Below are 7,882 nucleotides of genomic sequence, written 5' to 3' on the forward strand. Positions count from 1 at the left end.
CAAACTTTAATATTTAATTGGATCAAAATAATTAATTTGATCCAACGGTCAAGAAGAAAACACATGGCATCATCAAGATTTGCCAATTTATGTCTTCAATTTTAATTAGGACACATGACAACCTTTAATTAGACCTAATTTGATGATTTGGTAATTTTGTCATTAATTTGAGAAATGACGTGGTAATTTCTAAATGGTCCAAAATTTTCCATTCAATAATATGTTTTATATTAGTTCAACTGTGCTTATTTTAACATAATTAAGATCACTTAATATGCTCATTATAACTTAAAAGTAATAACTTTTAATTTGTTATCCATATGAATAATATTATGAAAACGAATTCAATTTTAAACCTGTTTCTCGTAATATAATGTGGACGAATAGAGAAAAGATATGCCGTATTGAAAAAGAACTCGATGGTAGGAAAAAGAGGGAATGAAGAAACTAAATAAATTGTATATTTTAATGAGGTATCTTTTGAACCATACTTACACAAATACATTATTAAATTTAACATATTTTCTCAAAGAGACGTGTTCTAGAACACAACTTTTAGCTTTTAAAACAACCATTATACTTTATATGGTGCTTGTAAGCTTATAATATATGTAATATATTTTCAAACGTCAAATGGGAGTAGTTTGGATCATCATTTTATAATTTGAAGAGGTATTTAGAATGACGAGTTTGTTTTATAGTTAGTGGTGATTATAGTCTGTCAGATATGATAATTTGTATTTAAGGTAAAAATTATTTTAATCTGAATTATAATAATATGTGTTTAACGTATAAACTATTATTTTAGTCTAGAATTGAAATAAAAAATGCGGTAATAAAATGAAAAAAAAAATGTGTCGATATTGTGAAAAGAAGGGAATTAAAATAGTAATATTGTAGTTAATGATAGTTTGTAGTAGTTGAAAGAATAACCTATTAAAATTTGAGCCCAGATGTCTCCATCCATTTGAAGTTGGTGTCAAACACCCTGTGATGTTCTATAAGATATGCCAAATTATTTTGTGGAATTTGGTCTTATTTTTCACAAAGTTATTAAAAATTAATAGTCATTGATAAAGATATATGGAAATGATCAAGTCTAATACTTTTTTTTTAAAAAAATACAAATAAATAAACAATCTTCGAAGATGATAATCTCAATGATAGGCAATCATAGCCACACACGTTTGGTTTGTATGGTCAAATGTCAAATAAGATGGTTGGTATTGTGGGAACAAAAAAAACAAATTAAAATTTACCTTAAATTACAAGTTTTTCTTTCTTAACTTTTAAGGGTTTTCTTTTTCTTTTCTTTTCTTTTTTTCTTTTTTTTTTCTTTTTTTTTCTTTTTTTTTTCTAGAACATCTTTATACTCTAAAGATGGGTTAATAGGTCTATGAATTTTCAATTTTTTTCTAATACATCTTTGGAGTTTTAAAAAAAATAATAAATTGATGAGTTTATTAGATATAGAATTTAATTTTATGTAAGAACTTAAACTTCCTATGGATTTTTAAAAAATAAAAAAAGTAGATGATATATAAACACAATTGAAAATTTGATGATTTAGTATATATGGTTTTTTTTTTTTCTAATTTAAAGATCAAATAGTTAAAACATGAAAGTTGATGAACTAAATTTATAGAGTACCCCTTAAATTTAATTTATTGGTATGCTTTTAAAACACTTCAATTGGACTAAACCTTACAAATTGTGTTACTCGTGAATCCAAATGAATTATAAATTAGATGTAGCATTTTGTTTTAATCAAAGGGAAGGTAAGAAAATTATACTGGTACAAAAAACATGAATTATTGCAATTAGGTTTATATCATAACATTGTTTTATTTTGGGAAACATACGTTTAAAAGTAAAACTAATATTATCCATAAATTTTATTCTTAAAAAATATATATGTATTATCCATAAATTTTGTAGTATATCATTCAATAATTAATCAACCAGCTAGCTCTGAGTTCGAGTGTCATTTCATCCCTAATCACAACTCATCCGCTGATTCTTCAACATCAATCAGTTTGGACCTCCACTTAGTTTCACCCAAGTTTCATCCTGGTCATGGATAGATCACATAGGTTCAGGTCCATAAGCAGTGATAATCGTCCCATGAAGACTTGCAAAAATTTTGATATTTTGATATTTTGATATTTGTTATAATTGTTATAATTGGTTATTGTCCGCATCAGTCACTCTTATCCTTAGGAGGCCTTCCATTTGGAATATGGACTCTTTTGCTTCCTTTTTATTTACTTATTTTTCCCCTTTTTTTTCTTATTTCCTTCTATCATTTCCTTATGTTTTGACCATCTGTCAGAGAAAAAAGAACGTGAATCTCAAAAGATATGAAAGATCTCCCTCCAAGTCGTACATACGACTTTCTAGAGAGTAAATAACACCAAAGTAAGTTCAACTTAATTGTAATTTACATATATTCTCTTTTTTTAAGTTGGAGGTTCGGTCTCCCATTATATCCCTATCATTGTTGTACAAAAATTTAGTTTTTCTTTTTCCATTTTATATTATTATTTGTTGTTTTTGAAAAGTATTTTTTTTTTCATTTATGAAATGATTGATTTATAGATAATACAAAAAAAAGGGAAACATACATTAGCCAATTCGATCATAGTTTAGTAAAAAATACGTCAACTGCCCATATTAAAGGTCAATTAGTTCGATCTCTTACCCTTTAATTGTTGAACTAAGACAACGTTTACCAATTCATAATGAAAATTGGTGTAATCGTAATAGGATCCACTGATGGATATGTCACATTTATCATTACCGTTATTGTTTTGACCCTAACGATAACGATAAACGTAAAGGTAACAGTATATGTGACAGATTCATAATTTTTAGACTGTTATAAAAAGAATATATGTAACGGTAACAACAAAGATAGTGGGTTTCACATAATTTTCAAATGCAATCGGATTAAACACCCTTCGCTCACCAATCAGATTGCTCATTTTAATCACAGATTTGGAAACGGGCCCCACAAGTCATTAAAATTACAAAACACAGGCAAATAAAAACAAATTAATTAATTGGACCTATTTTTTAAATCATCATTGTTAGATTACGTTTCACCTAAAGTAAATGTGGCCTAAAAGAAAGAAAAGAGAGAGAAAGAAAAAGAAAAACTATTACATGGGAGCTTTATTATTAGAACAAAATATGGGAAACTTTAGTTCAGCTTTAATCAAATGGTAGGAGAGATGGAATAACTTTTTGAAATCTCATTAATGATAGAGGTGAGCATAAAGGCACCGAAAATCGATCTGATCGATTGAATTGAGGTCGGTCGGTCGGTTAGAGTTAGGACTCGATCGGTGATTTTCGGTTTTCACTAAAAACCGACTGACTCATATAAATATTATTTTTAAAATATTATTTCTAAAAAATAGGTATAAAAGTAAGCTCACTACCATCAACGGAAGTCCAAGCTTATTACCTTAGTATTGATTGATTATTTTCTTTTTTATGTTGCCTAAATTCCAATCACGCAACATGATTGGTTTAAATTTTTCATTAAAAAATGAATAATTTAAATTTTAAAAAGTTGCAAATTTTGTTAACCTAACAATAACACTTCATCAATTCGTATTTTATTTTCATTCACATTGGCTTTGTTCGCTAAAAGTAAAAAAAAAAAACAAAAAACAAAAAAACTTTTGATAGAAGCATTTATTCTTAAAAGTACCTTTAAAATCTCATTTAAAAGAATAGATATTTTAAAATAATTTTAATCTCGAAACCAGCAAAAAATAAAAGTGGAAGAACTAATGGTTGAATTATGTGTAATATCTCTGAACTTTTGGGTTATGAGTTTTGACTAATTAAAATTGAAGAAGTTTCATTTTAACCTTTAAATTTGGAAATTGTTTTTAAGAATGTCATAGGAGATTTTTTTCCATTAAATGAAGGTTGAAATTTTCGACTTAATGTGTAAAAATTGAACGATGTAGATGACATTATTTACAACTCAATCCTAAATTTATAGTCGATTAAAAGTGCTATTAAACATTCACAAAATCTATTGTCAAACCGAGATATCATGTTAGTTTATATGAATGGTATTGTAATTTGTAAATAATATAACATATGTCTTTTAATTTTACATATCATTCACCATGTGTCGGTTTCTATCCATCGTTTAAAAAGTAAAAAGAAAAATTGTCCAAATATAATTAAGGAAAAAAAAAAGTCCAAACATGAAAATGAGAATTTTTAGTATAATTAAGTGTGTGTTTGAAATACATTTTCAAGTGTTTAATTTAAAAATAAGTCATTTGAAAAGAAACTTGAGTGTTTGAGAATTACTCAAAATAGTTTTTCAAATACATTTTAATCAGCTTTTATAAAAAATATTTAAATAAAAATGATTTTTTTAAAAAAAATGGTTTTTTCTCAAATCAATTTCAACAGTCCTTAAAACTTATTCAGACCTCAATTAAAATTAGATTTAAAATCTTTATAGAATATGAAATGGCAATTCCTCAAAAATAGTTAATGACAGCCAACATATAAGCGACACTTCTTCAAAATTATGTTAACTACAGTTAGGGGTTGTTTGATAGCTGGATTGGCGTTGGGTTGGGTGGGATTAAAAAGTCCACCCGTGTTTGATGACCGCTTAAATGAAAATGGTGGGTTCATTTTACTCACCCCTTTTTCTCCCCTCGTTTGACTCCCCATTTGCAGTGTTTTAATTACTCTACTCCCCTCTCTCTTCTCGTCACGCGTTTTCATTACTCATCTTCTCTCTTCTTTCGTCGTTTGATATTCATTTATATTGTATTTAATTCGCCTTTATTCTTTCTTCCCCTGCTGATATCTATTTTGTTTACTGATTGTCTTCCATACTTTTTTCTTTTAAACTTCCTCTCCCTTGTCGTTTTTCTTATGCTTTTCCATCAAAATTGGACTACGAGTGAATTCTTGGTAGGGGATGCTACTATGTTATTGGAGCTTGGTAGGGGTCAATCCACCCCAACAATAGATCTGTTTTCTATCTTTTTTTGTGCTGATGATTTGTTCAAAAAATCTACAGTCTCATATTTGAGTATGATTTCTAATTTAATTTTATTTCATTTCGATATTTAGATTAAAAAAATGCATGCATCTCCGTCTTTCCTTATGTTTTGTAGACTGCTTTGTATTTCTTCCTCCATACATATTCAATATGTATTCTGTTCTACATTTGGTGAATGGATTTTTTTCTTTCATTCCATTGAATTTATTTTTAGTATTCAATTAAATTTAGTTTTATTACATTTAAATTTAACTTCAATTTTACCAGTGTTCTGTTTATTTTCTTTGCTTGAAGTTGATTTGTTCCAATGAAATAGCTATATGAAATCTTGAGGCCTTCTATTCTTTATTATTATATCCTTTCATATGTGAAATATTATGTTGTATTGATGTCCATTTTTAGCTCAATCACCAAATTAATATGATCTAACCATTACTTAATTTATTTATTTATGAGTTGACTCTCCTTATTATGGGGTTTATTGTACTTACTGTTTGAACTTAATGAGGTTAGGTGCACTTAAATATACCTAACTTTCCTCACCAACCATCTTTATTGTATCCTCTACTTATATCCCAATCCCTCCTCATACTTCTTTATACTTTTCCACAGACTCCTCTGGTAAACTATGTTGGTATGCCCCTACTCTTACTTTTTTATTTCAATTTTCTCTTAAACCATTTTACATTCTCATATGTGTTGTCTGGCTTTGCAATATATTTGTTTTCTTTCTTCCACCTCTAACTTCAACTTATTCCATCCATATAAGGTATGCTTCCTTGTTACCTTATAATCAAAGTAACATTTGTCGCTAACATTTTCATGCTTTTGTTAGGCCCTAAACCAATTATTCTGCCTCCTAGTTGTGGATTGTCCCGACCTTCATTCACTCCGAACATAAGCAAAGATATGATCTCGTATATTTTATTTCTACTTCAATCGTATTGACATACCCTATGGTCTAACTAGACTTCTCTTTCTTTTATGTAGGGCCCAAACTAATCGAACATACCTTTCGTAAGTAGTTTGAGGTTCGTAAGTTTTACGTTTGGAATGATCTTCATTATAGTCTATTGTTTGTTGAACTTGTTGAGGTTTGTTTAGTTGTAATGTATTATGGTTTTGTATTTTTCAATTGTATGTTTAATATGTTGGGATTGTTTAGTTGTGGATTTTGATTTGTTGTAAGTATTATGAGGTTTGTTTCAATTTTCAATCTCCATATTTCAATGTAGAATTCTATTTACAGTTTTAATTTGGTGCATTCCATATTCATTTCATTTTATTTAACAATCTTATGTGAATTAAAAAGTACACTTGAAATAAGTATAGAACAAAAAAATTTGTTTTTATTTATATAAAGTATGTCCGTAAATATTAAAAAATATTAATCAATGGAGACTAATTCTGAAGGAAAGTTATCCATGTAATATTTTCTAATATGACATAAATTTCACGACAAAGAAAGTATAATTACAGGAATAGGCATAGTAACAAAAGTTATAACTTTTTCAACATAAAAAACATAGCAATAAAATGACAAATATCTTAAAATTGCTTTTTAACAAGTCTTGATGTTGTTATGAATGATCAAATTTCCAATTTTTCAATCATTAATTTCTAATATGATAAAAATTTTACTTTTAAAAATAAATTTTTATTATTTTTTGGGTGTGGGATGACAAGGGTCTTCCTAGAATTAATTTTAGATACTTTGATATTTTTGTATACATTTTTTTTCACTATATAACTCTTTCAAAAATCTTAACCATCAAATATTGACTAAAACCAAATTGTCTAAATTATATTATAAAATGAAAGTAGTGTTTTGTTTTAATATACATATATTACATTTTTAGTTGATATTTATTATATTAATTATACAGAGTTATTATAGGTAATGTTAAGTAAGTTTCGAAACTATCATTACCAACCAACTTTAGATTGTGCTTAAATTGTAGAGTATTATAATAAATTTTAGACAAATCCAAAGATTTCAACTATTATAATACTTATGTAGACTTCTTTCACTATTACGTAGAAACACTTATAATTTGTCAACTAGAATATCTAGTTGGACATTTTAGTTTTTTTATAAGTAGGGATGTATGAGAACCCTTAACTATAACCATTAGAACTTATGCATCCTGATTCCCCAAAAAATCATTCACTTCAACGTTCATCACTGGTATTGACGACCCCTATTTTGAAAATATAGGTAGATGGGAAAACACAAATTCTATGTCGCTTTCATTGGTCGTAACCCAGGTATCTACCTATCCTGGCACGAATGTCATAGACAAGTCAATGAGTACAAAGGGCATTATACAAGTCGTATGACACATTTGATGAAGCGGAGCACGCGTATAGGTCTTACAGTACAACACACGTTGGACAAGTTAATAATCAGAGCGTAGGGCAATATAGTACAACTATTGCAACTGTAATAGACTTCATTTTTGGGATGATCGTAATGTATACTTGGCTCGGGATAGTAGGATATGAGTGATGTATTCAGTTGTCATGACTTGTCATTTTGTAATTAAATCCAAGTTTACTAATTCTAAGCATAATTCATCCTTTCAAGATCTACATACTTCCCTTATTACCTTAGTAAGATGGAGACTGTTCAGGAGCTGTTCAACCCGAAAACGTATATTTTGTGAATTTATTTTTTGAAACAGTCACATGTTCGGTTGTTTGATAGAATTTGTGTGATGTTCAGAATAATGTAACTGTACTACACTATCACATTCTCACCATCATTATGAAATGAAAGGTAATTATTCTATGTACAATTTCAGTTTCACAAGTTGTCCAATTATTCAACGT

The 7,882-nt window shown here is 28.0% G+C and overlaps 1 long non-coding RNA gene across 1 annotated transcript; it reads left to right on the top strand.

Moving 5' to 3' along the window:
• The first annotated feature begins 5,640 nt into the window (after nucleotides 1-5,640).
• LOC120082136 (uncharacterized) lies at nucleotides 5,641-7,642 on the top strand. The gene is made up of 3 exons (XR_005483073.2): nucleotides 5,641-5,684; nucleotides 5,886-6,081; nucleotides 7,269-7,642. It is a non-coding gene; the product is annotated as an uncharacterized LOC120082136 (long non-coding RNA).
• Nucleotides 7,643-7,882: the final 240 nt, after the last annotated feature.

Source organism: Benincasa hispida, chromosome 7, assembly GCF_027475165.1.
Source record: "Benincasa hispida cultivar pf3 chromosome 7, pf3_genome.v1.1, whole genome shotgun sequence".
Taxonomy (NCBI): Eukaryota; Viridiplantae; Streptophyta; class Magnoliopsida; order Cucurbitales; family Cucurbitaceae; genus Benincasa; species Benincasa hispida.